The sequence below is a fragment of the Euprymna scolopes genome, chromosome 1 (genome assembly GCF_053919585.1).
Source record: "Euprymna scolopes isolate OS-2025 chromosome 1, ASM5391958v1, whole genome shotgun sequence".
Taxonomy (NCBI): Eukaryota; Metazoa; Mollusca; class Cephalopoda; order Sepiida; family Sepiolidae; genus Euprymna; species Euprymna scolopes.
In genome coordinates this window covers 184,777,681-184,798,337 of record NC_136482.1, presented here as the reverse complement: position 1 = coordinate 184,798,337, position 20,657 = coordinate 184,777,681, and the positions used below count along the sequence as shown (strand labels likewise).

Below are 20,657 nucleotides of genomic sequence, written 5' to 3'. Positions count from 1 at the left end.
TGCGAGATTAAAATATTTATAAAAAATAATCTGTTTCTAAATTCATAATATTTATTGTAAAGTTATTTCAATTTCAGAATTTAGGTGTCGATGACATTTATTTTTATATATTTTTTTCATAATTTTTTTTTTTTTTTATCTAATTGGGAAGAAACGAAATTGTCTGTCTTTTTTGTTTGTTTGTTTTTTTTTCTTTCTTTTTCTGAGAATTTCTTTTTTTCCACACGTCGCAGATTGCGATTAGTTTTCGTTTTATGGTATAAATTTTGCAACGTGGGCTGGATTTCTTTTCTTTCCTTACGCTTGGATTGGTTATTGCGGACAAACTAGTTAGTCAACTTTAGTAGCAACCTGTCAAAGTAATGTTATTGTATTACCATGGGATCATCGAACGTGATGTTTTTGGAAAATGATTATATAAAAAATAAATGATATATAAAATAACTATGACTTCTTGAATTTCAACTTATTTAAAATAACTTTATTTACAGTAATATTTTTAATTATTAAAAAAGAAAGTTACTGTAAATTAATATCGAAATATAAAAGTGTGAAATACTCTTAGACTTTGGAATTCCCTGTTTTCTGCCTCCCTGACTGTACTCAACTGCGAAACTTTATTGTAATATGTGAATAGTGACATTTCGCTGCTCAACTCCCCGCAGTCCCTTGTTAGACACGATCACAAATAGTAGCTCTTTATGTCCAAGTGTCAATATGCCTTGTTTAGAGTGAAAAGGGGTAATTTAATCATATATTTTAGAGATATTCTAGCGTTTTAGGGCGGTTAATTATAGGAGATAAATCTTGTGCGTGTTTTTTTTGGGGGGGGGGTATCTTATAGGCGATTACGACCTTGCTACTTGGACATTAGATTATATGTATAAAAAAAAAAAAATGGTCGACTGTTCTATAACAAAAAAAAAAAAAAAAATTTGGATCATTGTACGTTAAATTTAATTTTCTAAAAAGTCGAATCTTATATTTATGGCGAGAATCCGAATATACAAAAATAAATAAATACACAGTAATTGTGGCATTTTTGCAGAGAAGGTATCGTGCTGGAATAACGTTATTTATTATTTAGAAACCCATTTTTAACTATTCTGTACTTTCACCCAACAATAATCCCAAGATACTGTAAAACTTTAATTTAAAATTGCTATAAAAATAGCACGATACCTTCTCTGCATGAGTGCTTTAAATTATAAACCTTTTTGATTTCATTTCTAAACTATTCTAAAGGTGCAAAATAATCAGTTCTTAAAAGCTTATTTAAGTCGACATATTTAGCAGTGTGATAATCTTTCATTTTATTTTAATCATTTAAAGATTATATATCGAAAAAGTGTGTATATATATATATATATATATATATATATATATATATATATAATTAACTACAAGTAAAATGACACCGAATTAACTACAATGCATTATGGTGGATTTAAATGTGTTTAACTATTCGTTTTTTTTATGTTATTGCATTTTGAATCTCAAATATTCTGTTAAATATAGTAAAATAAAACGTGTTTAAGCGAAGTTAAAATGACCACTATTTTATGTTATTTAGTTATTAGATATTTATGATGGATTTTAAAATAAAGCAAACACGCAGTTACTACTAACGTTCGTTCTGATTCTACGAGGTGTTGAGGACTGGGATCTTTAGAATTTTTTTTTTTTTTTTTTTTCTTACGAACGAATTAATCCGACTGAATGGTGTGGTGGGCATAAAACGTTGTCTTCTTCGCCTCATCTTCTGCAACCACATGGCTGCTCGAGTGTTGGCGACTCTCACTAAAACCACCTACAAATACTAACTGGGCCGAAGGAAACACGTTCTCAGTAAAGTCATTGTTCAGTTTTAGAATAGTAGCGCAGTCGAATTATTTTTGTATCTGTAAACTCGTTTTCGAATTAATCCATGTTAAATGTCAATGAATTAGTGTTATCTGTATGAAAACGTTGATTTTGTGTACGTTTTCGGCGTCCTAAAGTCTCTTTTCAAAAGCCGTAACAATTGGTAAATTTTTACTTTAACATTAAAACTCATCTTTAAAATGACGACTTGTATAGGTTTTTGGATCTGCTGAAAACGAATATCACATTCAAATTTGGGGCAAACAAGACGTTTTTCCAATGTATTACTTAAATGTCAGTGGCGTTCGCCATTGAAAAAAACAAAAAACAAAACAAGTAAAAGCGTAAGAGATTACATTGGATAATGTCTTAATACCCGGAAAATTACTTGTCTGCGCCAAATTTAAATGTAATGTTTGTTTTCAGCATGCCCGAAACCCTTTAATGTTCTCAATTTGACAATGATTGCTGAGATGGTAAGAAAAAAATTTTTTTTAATTATATTTGATATCAATATTCGTGCTTATCCAGTTTAACCCCCAATATTTAAAATTGCTGTAAAAAGAAAATAAACAAAATGACACAAACATTTAAAATGATCTTTCAGAATAGCCAACAAAACAAAAACAGATTAAATAAATAAAGGGTTTGCATGACGAAAAAGTTGTCTAAAAATAAATATACAACAAATGTTATCAACGGTAAGATAAGTTTTTAGTGTTTTTATTTAATGTACAATGTTTATTTGGTTCGAAAAACTAGTAATGTTCAGCGGCTTGAGCGCTACCGTAGAACATGAAAACATGGCTAAAGTCTCGACAAAGACTTCAAAATAAGAAATAAAACAATGGTGGTAGAAACCCTCCCAATAAATGTTACCCTGACATTTATTGGATGGGTTTCTACCGCCATTTTGTTTTATTTCTTTTTTTAAAGTGATTATCGAGAATTCAAAGATGTAAAGTGTAATCGCGGCAATTTTTTCTTGTTCTCCGATAGCGCTAAATATTACTTGTTGTTTTTTTTTTTTAATCTTGGCACTTCTGCAGTATGCGGACGGGGACGGCGTTCATCTTTTTTTGGTGCGTTTCATCCAGGTGGTTGCTTCTCAAAAAAACGGAACAATTTTACTTCAATTCAAAAAATGTTTCGGAAAAAAAAATCCAATGTTGCTTTAATTCGGAAAAATGTTTCGTTTAAATTATTTATTTGCTCGAAAAAAGCAAAAAAAAAACAATTTTACTTTATAAAAATCCAATGTTTTCATTACAAAGTTTTTTTATTAAAATTATATTTTCTTTCGCAGACTAAAATATTGGTACTATGCAGTATGCACTTATTGACCGTACTGAAATAATGTTATTATTTAAGAAGCCATTCTTAACATGGGAAGGGGAGGGTGTTTTGTACCTGTTCTATACTTTAAATTTACAATTGATTAAAAAAAAAAACTTTAATTAAACTTGGAAATACGATTTAAAAAAATAGCGCGGATCGGATCAGTAAGTGCACTAACACCAAAATGTTTTTACAATTATATATTAATACATTTTGGGAATGTTTTACTGTACACATAGATTCGAAAAAGTTTTCAAAAAACAAATATATAAGAAATAAATGTTATCAAAGGTAAGATAAGTTACTTTTCTACCTACTGGATATGTTTTTAGTGTTTTTATTTAATGTTACATGTTTATTCAGCTCGAAAAATATACAGTGTTTACCAGTGTATTTGAAAATTGTAAATGGCGCCCACCCGACTCTCTTTGACACGGTAAGTTTGGGGAAAAGGAGTTAAAAATTTAAAAAACTATACAAAATACTGTTAAAACCCCTCCGAATATATGTCAGCCTATGTCACGGTAGCATATTGAGCGAGTAACAGTATTTTGTCTAGTTTTTAATTTTTAAGTCCTTTTCCCAAACTTACCGTGTCAAAGAGAAAGTCGGGCGCCATTTTTAATTGTCCAATACATACATCAGTAAGCACTGTATGCTTTTCGAGATGAATAAACATGTTACATTTAATAAAAACACTATAAAATTATCCAGTTAGGTAGAAAAGTAACTTATCTTAAACTTTAATTATTAAAGTTTAATAACATTTGTTATATATTTGTTTGACAACTTTTTCGAATCTGTGTGTATAGTAATACAAACCCAAAAATGTTTTTAAAAAAAAAAAAAACTCACCCTGGTAGATAGGAGGGTAATGGTGTAGATTGGCCTTCCTTTGTTTACAAAGCCATTTGACGGAAGTGACGTCAGACATATTTTTATCTACGGATGGGCAAAACCGTATAGAATGAACCTTTTTTATTTATTAACTGTTTTATTCTTTTTATCAAACAAAAATAGAACTTTTATAATGAAATATATATTATGGACCGTTTTTCAAACATCGAAATTTTAAAATTAAAGTTTTATTTAAAAAAAATAAATTAAAAAAAAAGACGAGGTGTTTTTTTTTTTTTCTTTTGGAGAGATTTTTTCACCATTTATCACTTTGAAATGTTATTCAACAATGAAATGATAAAAAGAAACTTTTCGCTATATATATATATATATATATATATATATATATATGTATATATATTTTTTAAATTATAAAATATCTATAGTCTATTTTTTATGTCTGTAAAAGTTTGTTGAAATGTTCAAATAAAGTTTATAATTTAATTGAAAAAAAAAACACCTTTTTTTTTTTTTTTTTTAAGAAAACTAACTTTAATTTTAAAATTTCGACGTTTGAAAAACAGTCCATAATATGTCATAAAAGTTCTACTTTTGTTTGATAAAAAGAAAACATTAATAGATACAAAAAAAAAACCAGTCCATTAAGTTCAAATAAAAACTGTTTGAATAAAACTTATTAAAAAAAAAAAAAAAAAAAAAAAGGTTAATTCTATACGGTTTTGGCCATCCGTAGATAAAAATGTCTGACGTCACTTCCGTCAAATGGCTTTGTAAACAAAGGAAGGCCAATCTACAACATTACCGATAGGAGAGTAACTTAGCTTGCCTTTTAGTAACATTTATTTGTTGTATATTTATTTTACCTATTTTGTTTAGTTAGCTATTCTAGAAAATCAGTATAAAAAAACAGTATACAAAATAAATAACATCAGGTATGTTTTTAAACAAGAAAAAATATTTTAACCGCAAAATCTCTCGTCCGCCATTTTCTGTTTACATTAAGCTCGATGGCCAAGGGAAATAATTCAGTTTAAATACCACAATCATAAAAGCGGCTAGAAATCGCTTATCAATCAAATGTTATTTTATAAAAGCAAAAATACTAAATGATTTTGCATAAATTTGGGTGTGCAGTGTGTGTGTGTTTTTAATTCCATTTTCACACAAAACAAAGCACAGTGCCACTTTGAAGTAGGGGGCTACTATCGGAGACATAAGTTTTAGGGATATTATGAAGGGAGATGCATGCGTAGGGAATTGAGCAGCAAGATGTCTGTTCACATTACACTTGAACTTCTGCATGTCAGTACAATTGGGAAAGCAGAAACCCGGAAGGGAGTTCCAAAGTCTAGCAGTTCTGGGAAAGAAACTATTGGAGTAAAAGGCTTTCTTACACCTAGGGATCTCTACTGTGTAGGGGTGGGATTTAGCTGCTTGTCAGGTTTGTCGAGGGGGGTACAAATACTTGTAGTTCATCAGTGCATCCACCATTAAAATACTTGTAGAGCAGGCATAGGGATGTAACATTTCGTTGATGGGACAGAGGTTTAAGCTTAGATGATAGTTCAAGACCTATCAAGTTGGCGACTCTCTTTTGAACCCTGTCCAGAGTGAGAGGCTAGTAGCAGATGCGTCAGCCCAAATATGACAACAATACTCCATGCATGGGCGAATGGTGTCCTTGCACAATTACATTTTTTTTAATATTTGAAAGGCTGGATAAGCGCCTCAATTTTTTGTTTTAAGAGCATTTAATTTTTTTGTTTTATTTTACCAAGTGTTAACTTTTGATTTATAGTCAGTTTGACAAATGAGTTCGAAGGTTTTCTGTTTTCAGTGATACAAAAATAAACATGGCAGCATGAGTCATACGAAAACTTGGATCGTGAACAATAAATGAGTATTCAAATGAAATTTTGTAGTGAATTATAAAAAAAGTTAGTTTTTTTGTAAATACATTTTTTTTTTAAATATATTTCACATGTCTTGCAAACAAATTAACTTTTATTTGTAGGTGCAGTAGGCATTATTAAAATTGCTTTCTTGGAATTATTAAAATTGCTTTCTTGGAATTATTAAAATCGCTTGTTTCGTTTCAGTTCATTTCGTTTCGTTTTTACATAATGTTTTACTTTGTTTTTTTTTTTGTTTTTTTTGTTTTTTTTTTTGTTTTTTTTTGTGAGCCTTCATTTATTCACACATTTCAAATGTGCTTTTTGTTAAGATTTACATGCGTTTTACTAAAATAGATTTTAAGTCGAAATAGTTCATTTAATACTTTATTGTAAAAAATTATCATTTTTACACTTTTTTATCAAACCAATCATTTACCTAAATATTCAGATCTATAAAAAATCAAGACTAAAATTACGTTATGGCGGCCAAATTTGAAATCGGAAATTTCGACACGTTAACACAAAAAGTTCCTTGATTATATTTTTGGGTGCTTCTATATTATAATAATGAAAAAATTAGTGTTGGGACGATTCCTAATTTTTATACGATTCCGATTCCAGGAAAATATTGATTAACGATTCCGATACCAAGTATGATTCCGATTCCTAGGGAATTTATTGTTTTGAAATATACCAGGTAGTTTTATACTTATGGTCGGTAGTTCCCAAATATGTTCCCTAACTTTGGAAGAGATATTTTATGTCTACACCGTCGTGTTTTAGTTTAAATAAAATTATTATATAGTAAACTAAACGGAAAAATTAGCAAAATTTATTTTAGAGAAAATTTATTTTACTTAATTGGAATACAGAAAAAAAACTCAAAGAAAATAGAATTTATCCTTCAGAGAAAAAACAAATAAAATAGAATTTATATAACAGAACAAAAACAAGAATATTAGAGAATAAATACACACGATTCATTATTTTGGTCCTCATAATTAACAGATTTAATGAATTAAATAAAAAAAATATAGCGGAATAGAAAGAAAATATATACTAATTAAATATAAAAAAGATAAATATTTAATTTAATAATTTATAAATGAACGTGCGTAATGAAAAAAAAACAATATACCACGTGACATGGCGCCGTAGATACAAAATAACCTTTCCAAAGTTAATGACCATATATGAGAAAGTTTTTGTGTTTTATACCAAAAGGTAGGTATAGCGAAAAGTTACAATTAAAGGAATTTCAAAAACGATTTTTTGTTTGGCTATTGATAGTTGTATTTGTGACGGCAGTTCTTCAGACCTCCATAATTCACAAGGAGTAGTTAACACCTATTATTTTTTCTTACTTTTTCATTGCTTTTACACGTTGTTTCTAACGTGAAGAATAAGTTTAGCCAAACTAATTTTGAAATAGGGTATATCAAAGGAACACATATAAAAATGATACCACTATAAAAAACAAATGAAATATTAGATAAAATTGAGCAAACATAATTACCAAAATTACAGAAAAAGATTAAAAAAAAAAAAAAATGGTGAAGTTTGTTGAGTGAAATGAATTATTGAAAGAAAATTAATTGAACTAATAGAAATGTTAAATAAAAAAATGTCACATTTCAATATTTTTTTAATAATTAAATTCTCAGTGTTGTCGAAATTAAAATTAAGTGATTTTTTTTTATTAGACTTCTTTCGAAGCTTGTTACCTTGAAAAATACATTTAAAACCCTGTTTTTTTAAATAAATTGAAAAATAAACGCAATTAAAAAAATTTAATTGATAATTGAAACTTTAAAAACATATTAAACATTGAAAAATTACTTATCTCACAAATTAACGTCCAATAAAGTAGATCCAGTCTTCATACAGGAATTCGGTTATAATAAATATATCTTTCCCAAACGTAAAAGTTAAATCTTTTTTTTTTTTTTTTTTTTTTTTTTTTGAGAGAGAGAGTGCTTTAAAATCGCCGGGGAGTGCCGCCTAAAATTTTAATGAAGTAAATTTTAGGAGTTTAGTGCCTTTCAAAGACGGTTATCATAATTTATTATCATCATTTAATTTCCTTTTTTTTCCTCCCCCCCACACCTTTCCACGTGGTTCAGTAGTTAACCAGTGCTCCTGTTGCTGTCAGTCAGCTATCTTTACCTAAGTTTTAATTTCTAGTTAAAAGAATTTTTCATGAATGGAATCAGCATTTTTAAAAATTATTTTTTTAGTTGTATATATTGTATTTACTCTTTGAAGTTAAGGAGGGTAAAAAAAAAAAAATGGTGACACCTAGTTGGTGACGTAGGCAAAAAAAAAAAAAAAAAAAAAAAAAAAAAAAGACACTGCGATTTCGACCCTCACTAATAAAACTGCTCTAAGTGACTAGTTGGTAATTTTTTGTTCCTTTTCTTTTTTATTTTGCTCCTCCAGTTTATTTGGATGCTTCATAGTTAAATGTTTTAACATGTAGGTTGTGGTCATGTTAGATGGTTTTATTTCTCGCGATATTTTAATTTGACAGACTTTGCAAATGGCTTTCAACTCATCATCTTCAACTTCAAAAAGACTTTTTTTGGACTTTGGGCCATATTAGAAAATTCAGTTTATCTTTAAACAAATAATTTACTATTAAATTTTGTTTTAAAGCTAGTCACTTATTTGGATAATTAATTGAAAATAATCCGCTAAAAAAGACAAAAAGAAAAAATATAAAGGGATGGGGCGGTAAATTGTACCAACCGGTAGTTAACAAAAAAAACTTATAGAATTTAATTTTTGAAACCAATGTATAAAAGTTTACATAATGAAATGCAAATATGCATTTTCGGGTTTGTATTACTGTACACATAGATTCGAAAAATTGTCAAAAAAACAAATATATAACAAACAAATATTATCAAAGGCAAGATAAGTTACTTTTCTACCAAACTGGATACATTTTTTTTTGGTTTTTATTCAATGTAACATGTTTATTCAGCTCGAAAAACATGCAGTATTTACCGATGTATTGGAAAATTCAAAATGGCGCCCGACACTCTCTTTAACATGGTAAGTTTGGGAAAAGGTGTTATAAATAATAAACTAGACAAAATACTATTAAAAAAACACCGAATGTATGTCAAAATATGTCACGGTAACATATATTGAGCGAGTTTCTAGCAGTATTTTGTATAGTTTATTATTTATAACATCTTTTCCTGAACTTACCGTGTTAAAGAGAGTGTCGGGCGCCATTTTGAATTTTCCAATACATCGGTAAACACTGTATGCTTTTCGAGCTGAATAAACATGTTACATTGAATAAAAACCCGAAAAATATATCCAGTTAGGTGGAAAAATAACTTATCTGGCCTTTGATAACATTTATTTGTTATATATTTGTTTTTTGACAACTTTTTCGAATCTGTGTACAGTAATACAAACCCGCATTTTCTTTTGAATTTTTTTTTTTTTGGTTGACTGTGTTCAATTCACACATGGTTGATGCGGTTCAATATTGCAAAACTATAAGTCCTCAGTAAAATTCTATTTATAAATACTCTTTAAAATGAAATTATTTAATTAATCGTAAATATTATTTCGACATAAAAATTAATTGATTACAAAACCTTTTAAAAATATATATATTAATTTCTTTTTCGTTCGGCAAAAAACTGCGCAAAACTTAATTTTCAATTTAAAATTCTAGAAAAAAGATTATTATTCTGCTTTTAATATAATCAAATTCAGGGTTTTCTTTCTGGAGAAAAAAAAAATAATGGATTTTATTTCAATGAAATTAAAAAAAAACAACTTGACTGAATTGAATTAATTACCCTTAAATTAACGAAGGGGTTATTTAATAACTTTAGGTTTGGAAGAGATAGGTATGGGGTCGATTTTTTTGAAACTTCAAAAGAAACCGACTACTGTCAAAACTTTGCGAAATAATACAACGTGATCAATTTCATTTTAGAGATATTTCTTTCAAAAGCCTTCTTTTAAAAAAATTAAAAAAAAGTATATTGTTCTATTAAACCTTTTACTGTTTAAATAATTTGACTTTGCTCGTTTTATTTTAAGAAAATATAAGTTGAAAAAGCATTTTCATTCACTATTAGAAGATTTGTCAGTAAAAAAAAAACAATCGCCAAAAAGATAAGCGTTTTTTTTTTTATTTTTACTCGCAATGTAGAGCCCTGCATACTTCTTTTCAAGTTAACTCTTTTGTAGTTTTGATTACAATAGATCTGAATGAATGAACCTTGTAAGGGAGGGGCACTAAGCATTGCCCTGTTAATAATAAATTTCTTTGGTTTCTTTTTATAACATGCTACATTTCTCTCTTGCGGTTAGAAATATCAGCAAATTTTTTTCTTTTTTTCAACATCAGACTAAAAGAATCGTAATGAAGGAATCGGAAAATTAAGGTATTTTTTAACGATGCGATTCCGATTCCGATACCTCCCAAAATACACGATTCTTACGATTCCGATTAATCGTCCCACCACTAGAAAAAATATTGAATTTTAAGTAAAACAAATGGTACCCATGTAATTGTCATGTCACAAATAGTAACATGTCCAACCATTAGGAAAAAAAAATAAGATAGAAAAATAATTAGTTGGGAAAAACTGTTCCGATAAGCGTAAAAATGTTCAATTAGATTTAATGCTGGGTTGGACATATTGTGTCACATGGCATAAGCAAAAGCGGAAGTACCTCAGTTGATAACAAGCAGAATTTAATCAGAAAACAAAAATATACATAACATATATACAAAATTTGTGAATTTCTTTTTTAATAATTTTTTTATTGCTTGAATAATTATTATTTTTTTTATTTAAACATTTGACATAAAAGTGAAGTAAATAACATTGGATTTTAGTTGATTTCAATTTTGCGTCTTTCGATTTTCGCCCTTATTCTGAAGAAGCCCCAATACATCAATATGTAAATGTCGCAAATAGATTATATCAATCTACCAAAGTGCGTGCTGAATAAGTCGATCTGTCTGGACACATAGATGAGGCTTTTATCATCTAATCATAGTAGTGTCACGGATCCTCTTGACTCTCATGTCATTTCCCTCTATCCTTCATCACATAGTTTTTTATAGATACTGTAAATCTGCTGTTTGCGTAGTGCAAGTTCCATGTGACTAGCAGAAGATTTCCAATGCACCTATGAAAACCAGCTGGGTGTGATGGAGGATAGACCAAGATGGTGTGGAGATGAAAATTCCCATCCTCCACTTGCCCAGGTTGGGAATAGAGGAACAGCTTCAAGATATAAAAGTCAGCTGCAAATACACCAAATAAACAGTACTGGACAAACTCACAAGCTGTCTACTGATATGGCAGAGCACCCGGAAGTCACCCTAACCGGAAGCACCTTGGTGGATCTGTGCTCTCAGAAGATGAGCTCATGTTTAAACCAATGGTGGAGCACTGGTTCAACAAAGAACTGCTGTGTTGTCTATAAGGTGATGTCCATAGACAAAATATAGCTATCAAAAGATATTATGAGACCCTTCTAAGGAGCATGGGACCATATCTTTTCCACAAGTGCTGGTGGGAGCTCGGCGAATGACGGTGATCAAGCTGGCTTTGGTGTAGTGGGAGACCATGTTTGTTATATTCTCAACATTTGACCAAATGTAGGAGTCTTGGGGGGGGGGGGGCAGTAAGAGAAAGGTACAAGTTCTTAGCATTCATTCTGAAGCCAAGTCTGAGTCTCTCTGGACTTACCAGCTTCATCAAAATATTGTTTCAATATATTTCTCATTCGATGGAATTTCACAGGTGCTGCTAGTTTTCATTATTTTCATAGCTTTTTTTAATAATTAGCAGTTTATTTTATGTTTATTTTGAATAGTGTAAAAACTTATGATAATAATCTATATTAAAGTTACATTGTGTTAAATATAGGGGGAAGAGTAAATTCTATTTATTTGCTTTGAAGGTGCCTATTGAACAGAATATTAAAATTTAATGAAAACACTTTAAGATCTAAAATAATTGAACAATAAGTAGAAAAGGTAACTTTTATTGTCTTTGGTAACAGTTATTTGTTTAATATTCGTTTTTATTTTGTTGACTATTCTAAACAATTAGTGGGTAATTTAATCACTTGTTAATCTCTTCTAAATATTCAGTCTCTACCTTCTATTTGTTTTTCCTTTTACAAATTTTTTATGTTTGTGTTTATTTATACAATAATAATGTCGTAAGATACTGCTTTTCTTAACTATGATACTAGAACCATATTTTTAATTCAGATTGCCCCTTATAAGAAAAAATTGTACCGTTTTAAAAAAAAAAATAGCAAAACTTGAATTATCTCCCTTTTTTATTTATTTATATATCAAACATGTTTCTTGTCACCATTAATTTTTGTTTATGTATCCTGTAGACGGTTAAACTCGCTTTGATTTTTTTTTTTTTTTTTTTTTTTAACCTGTTAGGGTCCCAACTATGGGTTAAATAGAAACCAACTTAAAAAAAACAAATATATTCTATTAAAAAAATTTTCTTCAAAATCACTGGATTCACCAGTAAATAAACTGGAAAGGGTTGATATGCCATAAAACAAACAAACAACCAACCAACCAACAAAGCAGCCAGTATGTACATACATACACACACACACACACATACACACACACACACATACACACATACACACACACACACATACACCATGGTCGTTTTATTCATGTTCACTCAAGAAACAACTGGACTCCTGAAAAGAATTTAAAAAATTACCTGGGACCTATACCTGGTGAACCAAATGCAAGAGAGATTCAAACAATTGCACTTATGAGGACCGTCAGAATCTTAAAAATATTTCTTGGTTGAAATGTATGAGATGATAGGTGAATGTTTGGCATTTGGTAGAATGCCCCATCCCAGGTTGAACAAAACTATAAGAAAATTAAAAAAAAAAATAAAATAATAAACCCTTTTCCTTTCACCAGAGCATTCTCAAACTCCTTGAACTCTTGCTTTTCAGAAACACTTTTGCATTATGCAATTGATAAACACATAACTTGGTTTGTCCCTTTTAATTTCTATTTTATCGGAATACTATTTCCATTATTCTCCCCCCATATATATATATATATATATATACACACCCCAGATTTAATTTTAAAAATAACTTGGAAAGTTTGGCCCAGATTTGGTTTACTTCACTTTAGTGGAATAAGTTTGTTTTGTGTGTGTGTGAGAGAGTATTTGAGCACTTTTTTTTTTTGCTTCAGATATGCATGTGTGTACTAATATGCCTTTGTTTTGCATCTATGAATTTTATATTGTAGTTTGTTGGCCAACATGTGCATGCTTTGCCAGATGTTGTGTTTAAAAGTCAATGAAAGTAGACAATTCATCTGTTATGGTCTTTTACAAGGGGCCGGATTTGGCTTAAAAGGACCCATATGCATTGGGATGAAAGATATTGGAACAAAGAGTTCAGTTAGTGTAAATATTGCTGCGAGCCTTTGGGACTCTGCTAGATTGTGCAATATGCATGTGTTCTTTTTGGCAAGAGAACAGGAAACATTGAGAAAGGCACCCGTGTCCCGCTTTTTAAACTATGTGCTGGATTTCTCTGATTGGTTGAAAGAAAATGAAAAGCAGACACATAAATAACACACTCGCTGTGCTGCCAATCTCAATAGCTTAAGTATTTAATGTTTTCATTAATAATTACTACCAAGTGTGTATGTAAAATCAGCAAAATACAGACAAAATAAAATAAAAATTATCAATTTAAAGTCAAAACTAGAAAAATACAATCAAATAGATATGTAACATAATGGGAAGACAAATTATTTTATCAAAATTTGAAAGATAACTTAACCGACCAATGTTTTTGCTTATGTTACATAAGATTCCTAAATAAATGAAATATTTTTCATATAAACACAAGCAGTGGATTTACAGAAGAAATAAAATTTTAATTTCAAATTTATTTTTGAGTGAAATGAATTTTAGTAAGAACGCATAAGAAAATTACAAACTTTTTATTGGTCCCCCGATTTATTGGAGAGGGACCTATGTTTTCAGTTGCGTCTGTTAGATGATTGCCAGGTAACCGTCCGTTAGTTTTTCCTAAAATTTTGCCACAAATTGTATTTCATTAAATAGATGTGCACAGTAAAAAAAAAAAAAAAAAAAAAAAAAAAAAATTTGCGAAAATTCCTGTTGTGTCCACAGGGGTTCAAAATGGCCAAAAATAACACATTTTGCCCCATAACTTTTGATCCATCCATTAGATTTTTCTGAAACTTGGCCAAAATGTGGAGCCCATTGTTCTTAATATAAATCCAGTATGGGTGCCCCTGGCAAAATTCAGGTTCGCGTCCCCGGGAACTTTTAGTGCTAAAAACACCCCTTTTTGTGGCCCTTTTTTCATATTTCTCAAAAACTTGATATATTTGATTATATAGTGGTTTTTCATGGTGGTCAATTTAAATATACATGTTAAATCCTGAAACTGCACTGTTATCCATTTGTACTAGGATTCAGCATCCCCAGGGGCTCAAAAGAGGTAAAAAAAAAAAAAAAAAAATACCCCAAAAATGACACCTTTTCTCCAGAGCATTTGATCCATCGATTAGATTTTCCTGAAACTTGGCCAAAATGTGGAGGCCATTGTTCTTAATTCAGTATGGGTGACCCTGGCAAAATTCTGATTCGCATCCCTCTGAAACTTTTAGGGCTAAAAACATGCCTTTTTAGAGCTCTTTTTTCATATTACTCAAAAACTTGATATGTATGTCTATATAATGTTTTTCCATGGTGCTAAATTCAGATATCTTAAGACCTGAAACTGCACTTTTTGCTCATTCTCACTGGGATTCGACATTCCCAGGAGCTCAAAAGTGGTCACAAATGCCCCCAAATTGCAAAAATGACACTTTTTGCCCCATCCATTAGATTTTTCTGAAACTTGCCGAAAATGTGAAGGCAACGCTGACCCTTCACACTTCTCCCAGTCATTATTTTTTGTCATCTCACATGCAGCACCAGAGTGGCTTGTTAACTTAGAGAATTCTAAAAAGAAGAAGAAAAAAAGAAAAATGCTCTTTTGCACTGTTTCAAAGCAATTTATTCCATAAAAATATTTAATGTTTTTTTTTTTTTTTTGTTTTTTTTTTTTTGTAATTTTATTATTCAAATTATCAACAAAAGTCATGAATTTTTTCATGCAACAATTGTTTTCCAATATTGCCCAGTGGCATTTTTCTCATGTTAATTTAGTCTTGTACATTAAAAACTTAATAAAATAAGCAATGAAAATTGTCCTCAAATCAGATTTCTTATTTCTATACACCCACCCCCTCTAAAATAATTAAGTTGTGTTGTTGACTACAATAATCATTGTTGTGCTAAACAAAAACGCTTCAGATTCAAAATTGATTCTTCAGACTTAATTTATTAATTACAGGATAACAAAAGAAATCAATACTTATCAAAGTTAATGTTTTTTAGTCCAGTGTTTCTTGATCTTACCCTGGTTATGACCCCCTTCAATGCAATATAACTTATTTGACACCTTAATATTATTTTGAGTTTTTGTTAATAGGAAAGACAAGACTGAGTTCAAACAACACACAATGAAAGTAAGGGGTGAATTAAATGCAATTTACGGTTAATTAGAATAATGGTAGTGGGGGGGGGCTTAAGGAAACATATTGATTGATTCAGCTTCCGTAATTTGTCTTGTTCCTCGTGACTCCCATTTTTTTAAATTTGGATTTGTATGGCTTTGTATGGTTAAGAAACATTGATTCAGTTTAACCTTGTTAAATGTTTCCCTTGGTTTTAAATCTAAATAAGTTTTTTTTTTTTTCCTAGCAAATAAATCCTGTAAATGATAGAACATTTTTGTACATTACAAAACAAACATGTCTCAGGGGAGGCATTTTTTGTCAACCTGACAAAGGTATGAAATTAAATGTATGCATAGCTATCTCAAACTAAGATTTCCTTTTTATTATATGTAAAAAAAAAAAAAAAAATTTAAGGTGGCCTCATAAACAATTCCAAATATTTTTGTATTTGACTTCAAATTATACTCCAAATTTCTTGGAAATTTGAAAATTTGTAGACTTGTGCTTTTCATCCCAAAACCAATTTTCAGTGTACAACTAAAAATTTGGGCTTTGAACAAATGAAAAATCAATACAAATGTCCAAGCCATTCTACTCGACAACTGCAAAACCTGGCCCCAATGCAAGGAGGGTCTCCACCAGCTCAAGGTTTTCAATCTGTCTTCATTGCATTTTTCAAGCAAGCTCTCTAACAGGATTCCTATAATTCCTCAGTCTGTGCCAGGTGTAATATTACAGGCATTGAAGTGACTCTACTCAAGAAAACTGTGCTGGTTTGGGTACGTTGTTCACCATCCACCAGATGTGTTGGGTCACCAATTGGTTCTTTCAAATATCTCTGCCAGCTGACGAAAGCAAAGGGGTGGGCAACTTTGTCAATGGTCAAAACATGTTTCTGGCCCTTGAATCTTCGATGTTTGTTGCTGGATTCAAGAGCGACTCGCTCATACAGAGAAGTCTACCTACATGGCTTGGCCGCACTGGTACAAGATGTGATGAATTTGCCTGAAGCCGGCTTAATTCAAACTGGGTAAATGCCGTTACAAGTACATCTTATGTTATGAAAACGATTATTAGATGAAACCAGCCTAAACCAAACCTCTCAAAAAAAATAAATAAATAAACTCTTACAGGAGTACGATTTTGTTCATATAAGATTTATTTCAACAGCTAACACATTGAATGTTCATTATAGCACATCATCATATTATGAATCTAAAGATTCTATTACTGACATTGATTTCTTCAATATTTTTCATTGGTTTTTCAATATATATTTTTCGAGAAAAATATTGGGAACTTATGAGAAGGACCATATGAAGGTTACCTACATCGTAAGTGATTTTTTGTGAAACAAACTGTATTCAAACTTGGAACACTCAGATTGTCCGTCCATTTCATTAATCATGTGACCGCCATCACATCATAGCATAGAAAAGCCATGGGGTAAAATTTAATTCATTAATGTTTTCAACTTTATTTTGTGAAAGACAAATTGAAACTCTGTATTATGCCCAACATATTGACGAATGCTCCTTATTCTTTAAAATGGAGCTGTTTTTATATAGATGGACAATATTGTGTGCATTTAAGTTGAAAAACAATAACAAAAAAATATAAATCAGTTTTCATTGACTTTTTTTTTTTTTTTTTCTTTTTTTTTTTTTATAAACCCGAAGCCCTGGGGCAAAGTTTGAAAATAAAATCGGCCAGCCAGAATGAGTTAGTGAAAGATGTTTGAATTTATTTAAGTAAGAACGAAATTGACAGGTGTCCGCCCGGAAGTCGTCGAGCGTTACGATGACGACGTAGGTCTGTTTGTTATAAGTGAAGTAAAAAAAAGAAATCAAAACATCGGGGGAAAAAAACAAAAAAAACTAACGTAAGGCAAACGAACGATGAAAACAGAAAAATGAACACGTGAGAAATGGCTTAAATAAGCCTGTTTTGAGGTTAAAATTTTAAAAATCGGTGGGTACCCGGGTGTTTTCGGGTGTGTGGTCGGGGTGGATAAACGAAGTAAAAAGAAAAACGAACATTACGTGAAAAATGACTGAAATAACACTGGTTCAATATTTAAATTTAAAAAACCGAGAAAAAAAATAAAATAAAATAAGACATCTCACCACGATTCGAACCCAAAACGATAATGAACCAACACGCTAATCGACTGACCTAACGCGACGTACATGAAATTTGTTCAGTTTTTCAACTATTTAAAGTAAATCAAGTCATGACGTCATCTGGTGCATGCGTAGAACCGGCCGCCATCACGAGAAGGCCGTTTTTGTTTAAACCCCCCACCCCCACCCGGTCGTAAATTGTCGATTTCGGGGTGAAAAAATGAACGTTTTTGGACAATTTTTTGATATTTTTCTGTCCGTCGAAAGTTTTTAGCAGACACACAAATATACACACATACATACATACATTTTCGCTTTTATATATATATATAGACTAGCGAGGGGTACCCGGCGTTGCCAAGGTGTTTAGGGGGGGGGGTTGAAAAAAAAAAGTAAGTGTGAGGATCGAACCCGAACCCTTTAGGCAAATTATAAATTAAAGTGTGAAAAAAAAAAAACTTGCGATGTTAACCATTGCCCCACCGCGAGATGCTAACGGAAACACGTTTGAATTTATTTAATTAGTTGGATTTAGCAGGTGCTCATTTTAATGAGTTAATGAGGTCAAGTTTGACAGCGGGATTGTATTCATTTACTGCTGAACGCTCTTTTTCCACCCCCAAGATGTTATAGGAAAAAGACTAACCCACATGCGGCGAGCGACAAATATTGAATATTTATCTTCCCGAAATCAACTAAATTAAATAGACAGGCGAGCTTCGTTGTTAACTGTGAGATATTACGATTTATATGTGATATATTACGATTTATATGTGATATAAAAAGTTTTAAAAAGTTGTGAACCGACCGACCGCTTCTCTGAAAGAAGCCTTTTGTAGACACACAGAAAAAGCGAACACACATACATACATACATTTTCGCTTCTGGAGGTTGAAGGTTCAATTGTCAGTGCGGGCAACACAATTGCAAATTACTTAGGAACAATAGCATGCTACCACTGTGGATTAAATAAAGAGTTCCGTTTGAAATTCTGTGCAGATTCCAAAGTTTGACAACATACACCTGAAGATGGTCAAAGGTTACATTGACTGAAACATTGTGCAAATGACACTCAAGATGAGAACAGTAGTCCAAATAATACAAATGGTGATTAGTTTGAAAGTAATTTCTGCAATTAAAGTTTAATGGTTAAAAATGTGATTTTTGTTTGTTCCTCAATAAATCCACCATTTTTTTTTTAGTTTGCCACTCTTGTAATATTTAAGTATAAACCAAAATGTATATTTGTAATCATTTTCACTTTTTTTTTCCCTTTTATTCAATCTATTCAAATAGTCCGTATTATAAAGTAGTTATATAATGGCTGCTATTAGTTAATGGAGTTAGTACATTGTGTATTCTTATAAAAATAACAAAAGATTCTTGGTCATTAAGTGCTTACTGCTTATTTTAGATCCAAGAGAATAATTGCCCGTTGCTTCAATTGTTGCCAAGGAGGGGTGGGGGGCTTTCTCTTCATTAAAAAATTTGGCCTATAAAATCCACTATCTAATCAGTAAAGTGGAAAGTCTGATATAAATCTCCTTTTTTTTTTTTTCTTTTTTCTTTTTTTTTATTGCTAACTTTGTTACCTCAGAGTAATGCCTTTTAAAGACAAAGTTAAATAAATAAATTCATCATACCTGTCGGTTTAATGCTCAACACAATTCTACAAATGACTACCTTGATTAAGCTTTCCTGTTTTTGTTATTGTAATAAGGGAACTTGGTCATGAAACTCTGGTACTACCAGATCAGGCTGTCTGAAGATATCGACTCTGATGTAAATTACACCAAACTTTGATGTTGTTTTTTCTCCTTTTCCCTTTGCAAAACTCAATCATGTTTTGCAAAGTCGAAACAAAACATTTTACCTCTACAAAACAACCAAACAAATAAAAAATATTTCAAGATATAAAAACTTTTTCTAAAATTACTAAATTTGGCATTAAATAACCCGAAAAGGGTTAATATGCCATAAAACAAAATAACCATGACGCAAGACTTTGTGCAGACCTTAGGTTAGTTACCTGTTGTATTATTTGTTGTAGCAGAAGTTTTTGTTTAAGAAAACTCAAAACATTCTCCACTCGGTCTTTAATGTAAGGCAGTTTTCTTGAGCATTAACATATGAGGAGTTGCAAAAATACTCATTCAACACTTCCTCCATACTCTCCAGTGCCATGATTTCCGATGATCTTGTCTGCTTAGCAGTACTTTTACATATCCATTGTAATTCTCTAACTCACATCTGACAGGCATGAGGATAGTTTTCCCTACAAGTAAACCTTAACTAATTCTTCAAAATCTCATTTCGTATTCAAAGCACAAATAAGATCTCCTTCACAACCCACAGTGGCTTATATGAGGAATTGTGCATCTTCAAGAAGAGTTTCTCCCTCCTAAATGCATAAAATATTCGTTCACTGGAGAGAAAGAATAATACTGGCAACAAACAGACTGTGCAGAAAGAAATCTTTCCACAAAAAATTGCTTCACTAAGACTCAAGTATATTTGTGTATATTTGGCCAAAGTGTAATGTAAATGTAATATTGTGTGCATGCATCATTTTAAAATTGTTCTTGATATATATTACAGATTTTAGTAATTCCTGAAGTAGCCATCGCAGAGTTATACCCTCCCCCCCCCTCCTCCTCCTCTCATATCTCAGTATCTAAAGAATTCCTTTATAAAATTGTATTTCTGCAATTTGCTGTAAGTCTAGAAATGTCTCCTCTTCTATTGCTAACTTGTCTGATTGCCTGTAAGGCAATTTGAGAATAGCTTTGCACATTCCTGACTTCAACTACAAGCAATGATGATGATTGTGGTAGTGGCAATTATCATCATCATCATCATCATCAAGATCTATTGATGCTAACTTATTTGACATGCACATTTAATGAGTTCCATTTCTATTAATTGATAACATTCAGTCGACCTTCTGTCTTAGAGAGAAGAATGCTTGCATCA

The 20,657-nt window shown here is 30.8% G+C and overlaps 1 protein-coding gene across 1 annotated transcript in view; it reads left to right on the top strand.

The window, feature by feature from the left end:
- LOC145278230 (eukaryotic translation initiation factor 4H-like) overlaps positions 1 to 20,657 on the top strand; it is a 57,329-nt gene that overhangs the window by 750 nt on the left and 35,922 nt on the right. The window lies entirely within an intron of this gene.